We start from the raw sequence: 17,496 nt of genomic DNA, 5'->3' as shown, positions 1-17,496 counted from the left end.
TAAAGTTTACCAATACATAACAAAGCATTTGACCTCATAATATTTCTTCAAGAGCACTATTTAAGATGGCTATATAATATTCCACTGTATGGATATATCATTCCTTATGGAACTCAACATTTACTCTTGGATATTTAGATTGATTTAGAACATTATTTAAATAAAATTATCAAGTCAATGAGTACATTACAAATTAGAAACTAGAGATTTTAAATCCAAGTTTTACTACTTCCAATCTTCATTACCCAAAGAGTGCATATGGAAACCTAATGTTTCTTCAGCATTATTCTAGAGGATACAAAAGAAAACATGAGAGGAGACCTGTCCCTAAGGAGCTGACAATGTATTTGGTGGCCAGACACTTCACCTGTTTAGCAATTAAGGAATAGTTGATAGCTCAACAGTTACTGACTATAGATGGAGTAGGAAGGAGGGGGAGGAGGAAAGCAACGTGAGCATAGGCTGCAGTAGTCGGCTTCGGGGAAGAAATGGGTCTTGAATCTTCTTCACATGGGGGCGGTGAGCATTCTACAGTGCATAGTCAAAGATGTGGAATCAGGAACAAGCAGTATGTGTCTGAATGACAGGGGCGTCACTCTAGATTGAAAGTAAGATTAAATGTTGATTTGTTGTAAGAAATAAGAATAGATCATTAGGATGAAACCGTGAGTTGGTGAGAGCTTTGACACGCAGATTTTGGATTTGATTCCATTGGCAATTGCACTGTAGCTGGGGGGCAGGGGGCAGGGAGGAGATGAGATGGGTATGCAGTTGGGAGCCAGGCCACCAAATTGCAGTTTCATTAAGCTTCTTCAGGTTAGTGGTGGGGTGGGGAGAGTGGAGTCAGAAGGATGGATTTAAGTCTATAGGAATAATCCAAAGACCAGGTGATATTGTCTTAAAATAAGAATATACAGCTTTTACAAGTTGGAAGAGAAACAGAAAACTGGATATTTGCCTCCATGGTCTCTTGTCTAACGATTAACTTGAGTTAATTTTTTAGATGTCATTTCGAAAAAAAAGAAAGTATCTTCACAATAATTATTGAGACATCACTAACGAGTGTTCTCTCTAATCAACTTTTCTATACACAAGAATAGTTATGAGTCTGTCCCTTCCTGGAAAAAAAGAAAATAAGACTTATTGAACAGTGCTTTTATGCTTCACTTCCATAGACAAGCATCAGAACATAGGGGTCAGGGTTCAAATCTCAGCAATGCTGTGTGAGAGAAGTTACTGCACCTCTCTAAAGTTGTTTCCTCACCTGTAAACCAGGGCCAACAATAATTAGAAAAATACCTGCCACATAATAAATGTCTACTATTATCCTGGTCTGTGAAGTAGATGTTATTATCTTGTTATCTTTATAGATGCATTAATCAAAATATCAGCTGCATAGAGCCAATTTATATTGGAAAGAATACTGCTATCTGTTAGAGTGGTAAATGAGGAGTTAAGGGATGTTGTAAGTAAAAATTAAGTAACGGACATTGGGAAATTGAATCAAATATATTAAGGACAAAGCTCCCACTCCTTGGCTTTGCGTCTATTATAACTATAGCATTATTAATAGTAATAAAATGCTTGGTTTCTACAGAGCCTAGGACTTGGGAACAAAGCCAAGTGACATATGTATATATTTATTTAATGGTGGGAGACCCGGCACATTTGGCGACAGGCGCAGTGTTCCACTCAGTGGGATGAAATGCGTGCCTCATGCCAGCTTCTTTGGAGGGACTATTATTCATCACAGCTGGAACGTTCCCTTCAGAGAGCTCCCACCAGAATGGAAAAGGCGCACTGGCAATTTATATACAAAAGCCAACCCACGTTTGGCTTTGAAAATTCACTGGGAAAACTGTATGCAGTCTGTTAGTTATTCACGGACATGCTCTGGTTTCTGATGGAAGCGCTGCGGTTCCATTTGTTATCATCACAGTAAAATTAGAAAGCAGCAAAGAAAAATTAAAGGACTGGCATGTAGACATCTTCTAGCCAACGAATCATTATGTGTGTGAGGTATCACGGCTCAACTGCCGTGTAAAAATAATCATAATTCACACAGCCCCGTGTTTGTAGGGGTTGCGCTGGCTTTGCCCGGACTGTCCAGCCTTGCCCCCACTTTTCTTTGGTGAAATTACATGGTCATCCTCTGCCTGGGGAACACGCAACACGCCTTGCGAAGACTATGGATTTGGCTTGCACTAACACCCTGCCTCCCAAAGCAGTGTCATTTACAGAAACTATAACGGGAAGTCTCTTAATAGCTAATGAAATGGGGTAACTGAAAATATAGAGGTGCAAATTACCTTACAGTTGAATCTTGATGCCAAAGGAATATTGCTGGAGCACCTGACTGACTCCGTCAGTAGACCATGTGACATTTAGTCTCAGAGTCGTGAGTTCGAGCCCCACATTGGATGTGTAGCCTACTTAAAATAAAATATAATAAAATTGTTTTTAAAAAAGGGATATTGTCTCCAGTTAACCTCACAGCCAGAATAGTTTCCTACCCCTTAGTTGGATAGGTGCCTAAACCTAGACACCAAGCTTTCTCCCCAAATTACATACTATCTCCCATCTACAGAGGGACAATATGCTATTTTAGAAGTGTATTCACAGATACTATCCCATCTGATCTTCACGAGAAATGAGAGAGGCGAGTGTTACAATGCCCATTTAATTGGTGCAGACTCTGAAGTCCAGGGAGATGAGCTACTTTAGCCCAGATCTCACAACCAGGAAGCACAGAAGAGGAGTTCAAAGCGAGTGCCCAGTACCTTATGCTGCTTTCCTAAACTATGTTTTGCAAGGGAGAAAAGGCTTTGTCTCCTACAAAGGTGAGTTAAATCTTGAAATGACAAGTAGTAAAAATAAGTTTCTTTTAGTCTTTTAGTCTGTAGCAAGCATGATACCAGATTGCTTATGTACAGAATATATAAGAAATATGATTCTGCCATGTTATAGGTTGGTTTTCCCCCATGGGATTAGTTTTATACTCATTCTAGTTCAAACAGTCTTGAACTGAACAACTACTATGTAGCAAGCAATGTGCTAGACATTGAAGACATAAAGACTCAAATTCCAGCCCTTGTCCTGACAATCCTTATGGAGAGAGGCAAGCAAACAGATAATAACCCACAGTGTATTAAATGCTGTGATAAAGGGAGTTGCACAGGTTGCCAGAGAAGCCCACAGGAGGAGTTGGGTGTGCCAATTCAGAAAGAATTTCTGCAGAAGGACACATCTAAGATTAGTTGTTGTTTTAAGATTTTATTTACTTATTTGACAGACAGAGATCACAAGTAGGCAGAGAGGCAGGCAGAAAGAGAGAGAGAGAGGGAAGCAGGCTTCCCACTGAGCAGAGAGCCCAATGTGGGGTTTGATCCCAGGACCCTGGGATCATGACCTGAGTCAAAGGCAGAGTCTTTACCCATTGAGCCACCCAGGTGCCCCCACATCTAAGATTTTGAAGGATGTGTGAGAGTTCTCTAAGTAAAGAAGAGGGGACAGGAATTCTGGTAACTTTCAGAGACATGGGGATACAAGACAACAGGAAAAAATAGAGTCTCTGCTGAGGAACACAGGAAAAAGAGAGGAGATCGTTTTAAAAGGGAATGGCATGTAATCGTAATGATAGCTGATGCTTTCCTGCAGCTTGCCAGCGTGGTTCTAACACGCATGTGAACAAATGCATTTAATGCTCATAACCACCCTGGGAGATAGGTGCAGTTATCATCTCTAATTTTGCAAACAGGCAACTGAGATACAAAAATATTAAGCAGTTGGCCAGTATTCCATGGCCCATAGAATTTCTAATGGCTTTTGATACTTTCTACACTGCCTTTCAAAACTGTTTGTAGGGGAGGAAGTGGGGAGGGAGAAGAGGAGGAGGGCAGGGAGGAAGTGGGAGAAAGAGGGGGAGGAGACATAGAAAGTTTCTAAAGAGAGAAGCAAAGATGAGCAAATCTGGGGGAAACATGTAAATTTTGGAAAAAAAATTAAACCCATTGAAGGTCTTTATTCTGGAGAAGTGGGTTAAGAAGGCAGGCTGTATGAAGAAAATGATCCTCAATATTATTAAAGAGCCTATTAATTAAACGCAAGTAAGAATTTTCTACTGATTAGAAGGAAGCCCTGTCAGACCTGCATCGCCCACGGCCTTGTCAACCATCCTTCCTGCAGGCTGTGCTCCAGGTAAATGTTTGACTGGTCAGGATCCTGTCAGGTTACTAGGGCAGCATGAGAAACGCATGTGAGTCTGTTGGACTGCATAAGCCCTTTGGGTACAGATGTTCAATAAATATTGACTGATAACAACTGATATTTACTGCTATAACTAAGATTAGTAAACTTAATTGGAAACACATTTAATTTAGCATGGTTGTTTTGATTCATGGCTAAGAGGTAAAAAGTAAAAGCCATTCTCTCTTCTCTTTCTTCAGGACTTTAGTGTAGATGAGCTGTCCCTCACTATTAAAAGTTCAAAGTCACGTTTGCAGTCCACTTCTGGCAAGGAAGAAAGAACTCTGTGGTATGTATTTTAATTGCCAATCTTGCTCTCATGTTATCTTATTTTTTTCAATGCATATTTCCTCTCCATATCCACTCTTTCCTTTTTAAAAATTTTATTGTACTATATGTATCTTTGAAAATGACCACACATTCTTTTGCAGTGAGGTAAGGTACAATTAAATACATACATAAACCAGATGTGGCTTGAAGACCCCTTAGAGACTTAGTCAAAATTAGTTCACCCAACCCAAGAACCTCAAAGTATCCCCATGATTTCTACACTCCTGTGGGCCATGTCAGTGCAAGCCTGTCTATTGGTTTTTTCGGTCATGCTTTCAACAAGTATTTACTGACCAGCTGCTACCTCCTGGGCATTATTATAAATGATCGCAACACACTAAGTCCTTCAGTTTGGTGAAAACCAAAGGCAAGGCAAATTCCTGTCCTGGTGGAACTTACGTTCTAGCAGGTGGGGGATCTATCAGTTGGGGGACTGTGGCAGGAGGCAGACACACAAGCAAGCAAAAGTAAGAAAATAATGTATGTGAAAAGATGGTTTCAGACAGCAAAAAGTTTGGTGAAGAAAATGAAACAGGGTAGTGTGAGGTCCTGTGATGTGCGGGTAAGGGGGATACTTAATTTCCCCGGGGGGTCAGGGAAGGCCTCCCTGAAAAGGTGACCACTGACTGGGACCTGAATGGCTGGTTGGTGGCCTGAAGATCTGCAGGAGGGGTTCTGGGCCAGTGGAGCCACCAGGACCATGTTTGAGGCTGGGCTTGACCTTGACACGTTGCAGAAGACAGGGAGGCCAGTGGGGTCAGCTATACCCGGGAGAGAAGGGCTGTGATGAGGGAGGAACAGGGGCTGGTTTATAAGGGCTTCATAAAAACCAAGAGAGAGAGATGAGTGTTTATTCTTAGTGGGGCTGTGAAGGGATTTGCTTTATGATTGTACACCACCCCTGTTTCTGTGTTGTGGGGAGAAGATGGTACGGAAGCAGGAGACCCTTTAGGAGGCTTACTGGAACCAGGATGGGGTGTTAGACATGCAGGTGGGAGCAGGTGGAGGCAGTGTTGGTTTTGGTGATGCTGAGAGAGAAGCCTGCCTCCCACCACAGTCCCCCACCTGATCTCCTCACTGATTTCCGCAAGAAATCCAATTGCACCAAGATTGTGAGTCTTGGAATATTACTTCAATTTGTGGGACCAGAAGAGGGAGTTTACACTGGAGAGCTTGCACACATCTTTGAAAGGGCCCCCCCCATCTCACTGCCCTTCTCAGGGTCCATGGTGCCCACCTGTGACCCTCCTTTCTATGCAGTTTCTCTGACACATGCAATCCCTTCCCCATGACCAACATCCTCAGAAACTTTTTTTCTTGCTTTATAAAGAACCATATTTATTTTCATTTACAGCATCAAATACCATAAACAAAGCTAAACGTCGTTGGCTGTGTGCAAAATATAGGGTCCCATGTGGCATTCTAAAGGGCTACCAAAGGTCACAAACATGCCTTGGGAGGAGATGGGGGGGTGCTGGCTAACTAAAGAGAAGGCTGAGAGAGAAAGAGGGCCCTCTCTGGTTGACATTCTATAAAGGGAGGGAGACTCTGCAAGAGAAGTAAGACAAGAGCAATGATTTGCTCGATACCAGCTTAAGATCATGGCAGACATATTAAATCATGTGGAAGCCCCCCCATTCCACATTCATTATTATTTACATGTGAGCTGACTTGTGGTTGGCTAGGTGATGGGCTATTATGGTTTGCAGGCCTTTAATTAGATGCTTAGTTTTATTTTATGATTTACTTTTCCATTGCCCGTTGTGATTTTTGTTAGGCCTCTACCATTTGGTAGGTCATTGCAAAGCTCGTGTCCTCGGTGCCTGTGGAACTTCCTGATTCACATGGCAGTGATCAGGCCTATGGCACCAGCATTCTAACCAGTGACGTCGTCTCCATGATCCCATGGAAGTGCTGTCCACTAGGGCGGCAGCTAGTGTGGCATGGGCAGGAAGAGATGGGGATGAAGCTGGGAACAACGGGGAGGAAGGGGTGGGGAAGGAGCACAGTGGGGAAGTTCCTGGGAAGACCAGCCTGGGCCGGATGGATGCCACCAAGGCGGCCTCATCTAACTCTGCTCCTGCTAGGGCTTTGTTTCAGTAGCCACACAGGTCACCCTGCTTCATCCTTTCTGGCATCATCCCATGCCTGTCCACCCACCTTCTTTTCTATCTCTGTAGGTCCAGCACATCTTGGAGAAGCAAGGTATCTTCCCCATGTGTAGAGACTTTTAAAACTGAGACAGCAGATTGGGGAATTGAACACGTTAACTCTGAAGCCACATCACCTGGGCTCAAATCCCAGCTCTTTACATAATTTACATACACCTGGGCACTCTGTACCTATTTCTTCATGTGCTTGTGCCTCAGTTTCCACACATGTAAATTGGGGTGGGAGTAGTTCCTCCTTCACCAGATTGCTGTCAAATTTCCTGCTAAATGCCCCGTCTATGATAAAGATTCCATATATGCCGAGCTGTTATTATATGAAAGAATGGTTGAAACAGGATCCCCAAATTGTGGTATATTTTAATGTTTACATTAACAAATTCTAATTCTAATTCAAAACACACAGCATAGAACTGTGCTAGTCACAGGTGATCACAAGAGTTTGCTCATTTTTAATTAATCCATAGCACCCAAATTAATTTAATTAATAAAAAATAACTTAATTAATACCACCGGGAGGTGGTATGGTCCAATCATGGGACACGAGTTGGGAGTTGGATGAGAAACACCTGCATCCATGACTGCATGTACGACCTCTTTGCAAACAGTGTCCAAATTCTAAATTTGATCTCCTTCATGAATGTTTGTCTCCATGCCAAATGCCCCCCATTCCCTCCCACATTCATATGCTCCCTCTAACCCCCATTCCCTCCCACATTCATATCTTAAGATGACCAGGGCAGATAAAAGTGGGGAGTTGAAATAAACTCCACTTCCTAGCTCTCTGCTTTCACAATTAAATTAATAGATTCCTAAGCATTTGATTCCATAATTGGGTGATTCGTGTGTGTGTGTGTGTGTGTGTGTGTGTGTGTGTGAGATGCTTAAGATGCAAATGGAGAAGGAGAAATAATGCCAGGCTAAAGCTCATTTGTCCTGGAAACAACTGAAGTCAGACCAGCATTTAGGAGACAAAGGCCTAGAGGTCCTGGCAAAAGGCAAAGCATGGGAAGGGCAGGCAATTCTCCCTGAACTGCACAATTTTGTTTTAAGCTGTGTGTAACACCAGCAAGGAGTGGATGATTTTCAACCAAATGACACTTCATGCCTACAAACATGACCCTAAATTACAGCAGCCCATAATGCAGGAGCATGAAGAGGGAGGCAAAGTTAATACTGCAGCATGATTTCCCTTGGAAATACCAATGTTGTGCATGAAGGGCTTTGTGGCTGCTACCCAGGGAATGTAGCTTACAGAACTTTAAAAACAGGAGCCTTGGCAGCTCTCTGGGAAGCTGAGATGAAAGTCTACCTAGAGTAGAGCAGACTGGCTGACCTTTCAAAGGCCCTTTTATCCTTGAGAGTCTATGGTTTTGATGTAGGGTTGAATATTTTTCAACTTCCTATCAAGAAGAGTCAGTGAATATATGAAAAATAAAGTCTGGTTCTGCACTAATTCCCTCATGCATTTTTAAAAGGTTAAAAAATGGATAAATAGTGTGGCCTTGCAATAAATAATAATTCTAAGAGGATGAGAATTTTGTATTTTTCTATTTTGCAAATTTGAGAGTTAAAAAATTCCATGGGGTGCCTGGCTGGCTCAGTCGGTTAAGCAGCCAACTCTTAATTTCGGCTCAGGTCACAATCTTGGGGGCCTGCGATTGTTGAGTTCTGCACTCAGTGGGGAGTTGGCTTGAAGATTCTCTTCCTCTCTTTCCCCCACTCACACTCATTGGCGCTCTCTCTCCAAAAAATAAATAATTAAATCTTTTTTAAAAGCTTTAAAAAGAAGAAGAAGGAGTCCTATGAAGGCATGCTTAGGGGGCAGTGGGAGCAGGATACCATTTTTTTTTTAATGGGGAACAAATCCTTGTTGCTCTGCCTGTAGTAGAAACACAGCACATTTTTGTTGAGTGAATGAGTTATTGAGGAACACAGCTTTCCCTGCCTTAATTATTTTAGAGGAAATAAAGTCCATCAATAATGATGACCACTTGAAAAATAGATGACATTTATTGAATGAACTTTGCCTCAGTTATCAGCTGCTATATAGCAAACCACAACAAAATATAGTGGCTTAAGACAATATTTTCTTAGAGTTTTATGGGTTGACTGGGTTCTGTTGGGTGGTTCTTCTGGTCCACATAACATCTGCTGGGACTGGAATGTCCAAGATGGCTGTCTGGAGCCTCAGTTGGAATAGTGAGGGTTTGATAGGGCTTTTCTCTCCCTCCCTCTCTCCCTCCCTCTCTCTCTCTCTCCACGGATTCTGTGCAATTGAATAGGCTAACTTTATATGATGGCTCAGGGCTCTAAGAGCAAGTGTCCCAATAGGACAAACCCCTATGTGCAAGCACGACTCTGCTTCTGTACCACTTGGAAGTATCTCATTGACCAAAGCAAGTTATCCAGCCAAAGCCAGAGTTAGTGTGGAGGACACTACATAGGGGCTAAACCCCAGAGTGGGGGGGGGGTGCAAGGTTCATTTGGGGCCACCAGTGTGATAATCAACTGTACTACCCATGTGTCACTCCCATGTTAAACATTTTACATAAATTTATCCCCTTCAAAGGTTAAAACAACCCTATAAAGTGGATACTACTTATAATTTTCATTCTAAGATGAGAAAACCAAGGCACCAGAGAGGTTGTTGACTTTGGTGCCCATAGTCACACTGGTAAGAAGTAACAGAGGTGGGACTGAGTTCAAGCCATCTAACCCTAGAGCCTGAACTCATAAATCAGAAGGCACAAGAAATAGGATAGAAAATGATCAACTTCTAAAAGTAAATAATATCTCAGAAATATTTAGGTAATATTTGATTTAAAAGTTTACACATTCAAAAGCAATTATAAGAACTGTATCCTCGGGGCGCTTGGGTGGCTCAGTGGGTTAAGCCTCTGCCTTCAGCTCAGGTCATGATCTCAGGGTCCTGGGATTGAGCCCCGCATCAGGCTTTCTCCTCAGCAGGGAGCCTGCTTCCCCCTCCCTCTCAGCCTGCCTCTCTGCCTACTCGTGATCTCTCTTTCTCTATCAAATAAATAAATAAAATCTCTTTAAGAAAAAAAAAGAACTGTATCCTCCTCTTTCCATCAGATGTCATATACCTCTACCTCCTAAAAGAATTGTGAACCAGGAAAAGCAAGAGCACTAGCTTGATGAGTACTGCTGACCTAGGTTAGAAGTTTTTTCTTATTTACTGAGTCACTTGTTGACTTGATTTCCTCAATTGTAAAATGGGAATGATAATAATATCTAACTTGAAAAACTGTGGTGAGGACAAAATGAAGTGATATAGGGAGCATGGAGTATCTAGAATGTTTTTAATGAATGAATGCTCGTGCCCAGGTATAAGTTGGCATATTGGACAGAGCTGAATTTGGTAGGACATGTGGGGAACAGATTTCGGAGGATTCATGATCTCCTACATGAGCTCACTGGAAAATGATTAAAGCAGGGAATTTTAACCATAGCGAAAGTTGTTATGCCTGCCCACAGCTGGGAAGCACAGACCAGAACAAGGTGGGAGAAATTACCAGTCTGAAACACCCCACCCTACAAACAAGAGAAAAATAGACACCATGGTCCCTGCAAGACTCAGGGTCTTTTTAATCCATGCAAATGTAATCCAGCTCTACCAATCTTTTAGGGCATCCTCCAAATTTGGGGAGTTAGGAACTAGCCCAATAAAGATCGATTCTCTAGTCCTGGTCCCTTTCCAGTACAGAAAACTATTTTGATTCTCGTGAAGATGTGGAGAAAGGGAGAAAAGGAAAAAAACAACCCATCATGGGTAACTTTCCAAACCTTAGTTTCCATTGTCTGGTTATGCCAACAGCTGTCTTATGGTTGGGAGGTAATTTACAGCTGGAAGAAACAAGACTCCACATTTCTTCCTCTGGGGTTTGAATGATGGCTTTTTCCATGGTATTATGGTCAAAGTTCTACACATGAGTTATGGCAGCTTTAAATTATAGCCATAATATTATGGGAAAAAGGATAAATCCCTCACTGCCTTCTTTTATCTCCAAAGCAGTTGGGAAATGGGGAGGAGGCCACTTATCCAAGGGGGAATAAATTGATAGTGGGAGATATGTCTGTGTCAGAAAAGGCAGCTGGCAGCAGGCTTTGCTGACATGCTCTCAAATGCTAACACGTTATTATACAAATCTCTCTTCCCCAGATGCAGGCAGAAGGACAAAGTGAAAGAGGATGAGTGAGAGGAGAATGAGAACAGGGCAAACCCTTTTAGAGTCTGCTCCTTTCCTTTAGGTCATGGGGAGCACATTGCCCAGATGCTGCTCTCCAAGCCCCCAGGGATGCTCTCACAAGGCATGGTTTTTGGTTTCCTTAAAGTAGTCTTCCATAACTCATTAAATGTGTTTCTCGATGTCTCACAGGCTTGGGTAGTCCCTCAGTGCTGTGCCTCCATACAACGATGCATTTTTTTTTTAAGATTTTATTTATTTGAGAGAGAGAGCATGATCAGGCAGAGTGGCAGGCAGAAGGAGAGGGAGAAGGAGGCTCCTCGCTGAGCAGGGAACCCAATGCAGGGCTCAATCCCAGGACCCTGGGATCATGACCTGAGCTGAAGGCAGATGCTTAAATGACTGAGCCACCCAGGTGCCCCTAGTGATACAGTTTTTATCTTACCAGCTGTGTAAACTCACATAAGTGATTTAATCGCGTTGAGCTGGGTTTTGGTATTGTGAAACCGACGTGATGACACCTACATGGTGGGATTATTGGGGTAAATAATGAGGTGGATTGCACCTTCCTCTCTGTCCCCTTTCTTCCAGACTCAATCAACTCTGTATTGGGTGTGTCTCTCAAATGGATTCTCTTCTCTCCATTGTCTTGCCAATGCATCGTCTCTCACCTGAACCATGGCAGGAGCCTCCAACAGGTTTCCCTCCCTCACATACTAGAGCGATCTCCAGAATACACATGGCCTGGCCTCCGCCTGAAGGTCTTGCTCCATGACCTTGGCTACAGCATGAGGTCCAAACCCTGGAACAGAGCACCCAAGGCTCCTGTGTACTCCCCCCCCCCACTTTCCCCCTTCCCCCACCCCACCCTCCTCGCACAGGTTCAAACTTAGTGAGTTCCAACTCAGGCCGATAGTGTGGTCTTTGAGAGGGGAACAACAGCTGTTTGTCAGTTGGCAGAACTGAGAATCCGAGAGAGTCTTGCAACCGGGTGGTCAAATGAGCAATGGCTAAAGCTGAAATTTCGGTATGGGATTTGTGTTTGAGCTACCTGTCTTTATCCTTGGGAGAGCTTTAGCAACCTAGGTTTACTTCCAGACAAATGCCTTCCCTTGTATTCTTTCCCCAGAAAGAATGGTGTGTTAATTATAATTTTAAAAAGAAGAAAAAGAAAGGCGAGCAGTACTCTCCTCTTGTCTGGTTAGAACAATCCCAGGAGCTGCAGTCCTGGGAAGAGATGGAGGGACATCGGAAGCTCGGGAAGCCACCATGGGGAGGGAGACGCTGCCCCAGCAGCGTGACATGAGGAGAACACAGCCTTGCTCTACCTGTGCTGCTCCGATGATATTACGAGGGCTTCAATCTCAGTATTTTAAAAATGCAAATTATTTGAATGGGGGACTTTATATGCTATGCAGAAAAGAATTGGAAGCTGAAGAACAACTTTGAAAACCACACAAGAACAACGTACAGTCTCAGCAATGAAAAGCAACAAATCACTGACACGCACAAAATCACGAATGACTTTCAAAAACGTTAGGCTAAGGGGAAGACACTGACACAAAAGGTTGCCTTCTGCACGATTCCATTGCTATATACGACATTCTGGAAAAGCAAAATTTCGGGGACAGAAATCGGATCAGTAGCTGCAGGGAATGGTGTAGGAGGGTGAACTACAAAGGGGCTTGAGGGAATGTGAGGGGCGACGGAGCTCTTCCGTGTCTTAACTGTGGTGTTATTACGAGACTCTGTCAACACTCATCTAACTGTACGCCTAGAAAGGGTGAATTTTGCTGTATGCAAATTACACCTCCAGAAGTCACACACACACCTGCACTCAGGAGGCTCCCACTAGAACTGATTAGAATCCGGGTCTGCACAGAGGTATCTAGAAAATGGCCACTTGGGTTTTGCCTGTGTTATATGTGAAGATTCTGTGGCAGATTTTGTTTTAAAAGGAGTTCTGCTGCTAAAAATATTTGGAAACCTCTGAATGAGACTAATGCCAGTGGGGGGCAGCCGAGGTTTCTGAAGAGAATAGTTACTTTATATTGTTGGGTTTTTTTCCCCCACAGAGGTACCTTACTAGGAGACAGAAACCAGAAGAGAGAGAGAGAGAGAGAGAGAGAGAGAGAGAAAAGAGAGACTACATATTTACTTTCCCTGAATAACCCCCACAGTGTTTTCTTTCCCTAGAATTTCATCTTAATAAGAACCCTGCCCTCTACATTTAGGAGGAAATGTTTGGGAGCCATCTGTGTTTGCCAGCCTGCACGGCCCTGCTGATGGACAGTCCCCAGCCCGAATGAGCACTCGACTGGCTTTGCTGGCCTCACACAGCCACAGGCGTGTGGCAACATGAGCACTTTGGAAAGTTTTGCTGGCGGGAGAAGCCAACCGAAGGCATCGCCCCTACAGCGGTGGTTTGGCTCAGGTAGCAGACAGCTGTCCTGAATTCAGGTCTGGTGACACTTAACCTGAAAGGCCTTTCTGTGGGGCAAACACTTACCTTTGACCACAGTCCCCCCCTGCTGTGTCAGCCATTCTCCGGTCCCCTGGCTGAGCGCTGAAGGTGTTAACGCTTATGAAAACAGTCAGGGATTGCTGACAAATATCGGAGCTGAGGGCAGTCCCTGGAAAATGAAATTCCTTCTTTGCAACATCTCTGCTTCATGTCAGGTATGCTCCATCATCTTCGGGAGTCCTCACCGCCTCTGTTGTTCATGTGCATGAGGACCCTTCCCTCAGATCGCTCAGGATCTGCTAGAATCCCACTCCCTCTCTGCCCCCCAAGCGCTTATAGAGGCCTCTGGAAGTCATCCGACACAGCTCCTGTTGAAGGCCCCACTTGCATGGCTCCTTCTCTTCCCAGATGCTGGCAACAGCTCGATCTTCTTGTCCCCTCCAGGTGTGGGGTGGTAAGAGCTTCCCTCCGTAGTCTGCTATACCATCTTTTGCTGCTTTTCGGTCCTGCTCATGCCTTTGCCAACAGTCCTTCCATTGCATTCTCTTCCATTAAAACCTTTCACTGTTGCATCTGGTTTCTACTGGGACGGTGACCATCACGAGTCCCCTGCCCCCATGCCTTCTCAGAGCCCTTAGCATAAAATCCAAACCCCCTTCTCCTGCTACCTTCCTCTGGTCCCGGGGTTCAAATCTGTTCCAACTCTTTCCCATCTGGGGCCCTTCCCATCTGCTGCTCCAGGCAGGAATATTCTTTCTCCCAACATTGGGGCAACTGCCTCGTTCTCATTATTTTGGCAGTGAGGTCAGAGGTACCTCTTCAGAAAGGCCTTACCAGGCCACACTAGCTAGATAAGTAGCTCTCCTCCACCAGACCGTGACCCTCCTATTACCCTGTTTACATTTGTGTTGTTGCTTAGCCCTTATCACTTTCTACAATTATATAAATTACATTTGCCATCTGTTTGTTGTCTGTCTCTCCTCCACAATAAGGTAAGCCCTGTCTTCAGGAGGGGATGCAGCCTCTCTGTAATGAACCTGAGTAGAAATCCCAGAGAATTAACAGAGACTTAGTCCACGTTACTGCAAGAAAGCAGTGATGGCACACTCAAACAGAGTCAAATTAAAAGAGTTTAATGAGGGAACCTCTTAGAAAGATGAGGGGAACCAAGGAGAGCACAATAGCCTGGGGCCAGTCACACTGGGGCCATCCATGTTTGCCAGAACTCAGAGAAGGGTGTTGAATGGACAGGCTCCCTGACAGGGGCCCCGGGGCTCTTAGTGGCAAACTGGCAGCCACCTGGCAGGGAAGCAAATTTGCTGTCCAGTCTTCTCCATTCCCCCTTCCAGTCTCCAGTGCTTCCCTTTATCCTACAGGAAATTGGAGAGTGGGGGCGGGGTGCCTGGGTGGTTCAGTCAATTAAGCTTCTGCCTTCAGCTCAGGTCAGGATCCCAGAGTCCTGGAATCGAGAACAGCGTCACGCTCCCTGATCAGTGGAGAGCCCACTCTCCATCTCCCTCTACCTGCTGCTCACCCTGCTTGTGCTCTCGCTGTCAAATAAATAAAATCTTAAAAAAAAAAAAAAAAAGAAAAGAAAAGAAAAGGAATTTGGAAGGCAAAGGAATTGCAGTCCATACAGGTGTGCTTCCTGGGACACAGAGCAGGGTGGGGAAGACCAAAGAATGCATCACACGAACAGCACAGCCACTGGACTCATGGGGCTCAAGACAACACTCGGCGCCAGGCCCACCACATCTGACGGCCCCAGGGGGCACCATTTACCTAGAGCTGTGCAACACGGCAGCCCCGCCTGGCTACAGGATCTCGGAGAAGGAGACGTGGAATTAATCCATAAATTCCTGTGGCTTTGGCTCTGGCTTCTGGGCAATGATGGAGGACTGTTTACTCCCTCCCTAACACAGGATGATCAGAACAGACAGATCCACGCTGTGGCAGGCCTCCTGTGTAGGGCCACCAAGATCTCCTCCATGGCCCTGCAAGATGGAGAAGAGGGAGACATCCGGGGGCTGATAGCTTGTACGCTTTGTGCCAAGGACATTTCTGAAGTTGAAGAGCGGTCTCTGTTGATGCGCACTGTGCCCAGAGGAACTCGGTTTGCACTGCGTTTGGAGGTGGAGGGGAACGAGGGAGCAAGTGGGAAACGTTGCTGATCTGTCACGGAGGGCAGAGCTCTCTAGGCCTTGCAGGGCTGGAATAAAATCGTCCATCTGCAGGATTAGTGGCTGAGTGGGGGAGAAGCCAAGGCACTGCACACAACTGCCATCAACTTTGAGTCAGGTGTAGAGTTACTATGGAGACACGGTATAGCTAAGTGGATTATTAATCAGAAGTCTTCCTTGAGTGCCTACTAGGTAGGAGAAGAAGTGAGAATTCCCAACGAAGTGAAGACATGAAGGCAGAAGTTTCTCTTTAACAACTGACAGTTGAGGAGCTGTAGGTACAGGATTGAGAACCAATTACAAGGGGTTATGGTGCGTCACTAAGGGCGGAATGTGAGATACTCATCAAAAGACTTTGAACATCGGGGTAGAGAATAATTATGTGATAAAAACTGCTCTCGGAACAATTTCCCCCATTTCCTCAGTGTACAACAGGTTGAAAGAGGAAGTGACCTGGGTTGGCTGTGAAAATGGAGAGGCAGGTGCAGACAGGACACAGGGCTGGAGTCTGCTACTCAGTCACCCTGTCCATGTCTGATGGCTGCGCTGTGTCAGTCCATCAACACAGCAGAACTGCAAACAGCTGGGAGTTCTGTGCTGCTGCCTTGACCTGCTAAATTTAATTTTCCAACACACTTTTCTGTTTGATGCCTCCTATATAATTTGCAGGAAATAATATTGTCATTACTTTCGGTTGTTACGCATTAACTTTGCTGCAAAAGAGAAAGGAATGGCAGACTCTTGTAAATTTCTGGTAGGAATTGTTCTTCCCTATAGGGGAAGCTGCTGTGTGTTTCATTGACTGATGACACCCTGATCCCCCCAAAAAAGAATAAAACTGGGAAGTACATGTTCCTCAGGGGACATTAACTTCCAGCTTCTCATGCTGAAACTTGTTCTTTCTTGCCACAAACCACTCCAAGACACCAGCTGATAATAGATTAAGAAATTTATTTTCTCTGTGTGATTTGCAGTTGAGACCTTTACTAAGTGAGATCTTTGCGTATTCAACATTTACGGAGCCCTCCCTAGGTGCCAGGCTCCATGCTAGGTGTGGAAGATACACAGATGGATAGGACAGGGCAGATACCTTTCCAGCTGGGGGCTGGGAACGTGTCATGGGTCTCTTCCATTGCCTCTCAGGTCCTCTCTCAAGCCTGCTTTGCCCGATGGGGCTGGCTGGTAGGCAATGAGTCATGGACTCCAGTACCTGCTGTTGTGGTTGGATCTGGTCAGTGTGGAGCCCTAGCAAAAGGTAAGCGGGAGGGAAGAGGGTAAGGCTGGGGTACTAATTCTCCAAGATTCCTCCTCTAGGATCATTGCAGAATGGCTGTATCCCTTAGGAAGGATGCCAGATGGCTGAGGGTATATCTCTTTCCTCTGGCATCTTGTAACCTTCTCTCCCCTTGTCCTTTCTAATCTCTGGGATGGTAACAATACTGCTAGCTTTTTTTTTTTTTTTTTTAATCTAAAACCACATTTTGGTTTCCTTAAACCTGCTCACATCTTTATAACTAATCCCATTACTAATTCTCCCCTGTTACTCAGTAATAATGCCACCTCTTTCCTGCTGGATCCCGACAGCTGTGGAAGTTCCCCCAGAGAGAGGTGACTCCAGAGCTGAGTGCGGAATGGCAAGCAGGTTTATTTGGGTGAAAAGGGGGAAAGTGTCCAGTCAGAAGCAATAAGCGTCCTTTGCAAAGACATGGAGGGAAGAGTGATCACTGTGCATTCCAGAAGTCTGGGCATGATACCTGACCCGCCTCCTTCCCCCCAACATCCACCTGGACTCCGAACCAGGCACATTCTACCGCCTCACCCTCTCTCCAACCTGTCCGCTTCTCTCCGTCTCCATCATCTTCGTCATTTCTTACCTCGGTTGTTACACTGGCTCTGCAATC

Source organism: Lutra lutra, chromosome 1 (genome assembly GCF_902655055.1).
Source record: "Lutra lutra chromosome 1, mLutLut1.2, whole genome shotgun sequence".
NCBI lineage: Eukaryota > Metazoa > Chordata > Mammalia > Carnivora > Mustelidae > Lutra > Lutra lutra.
This window is presented reverse-complemented; position numbering follows the sequence as displayed.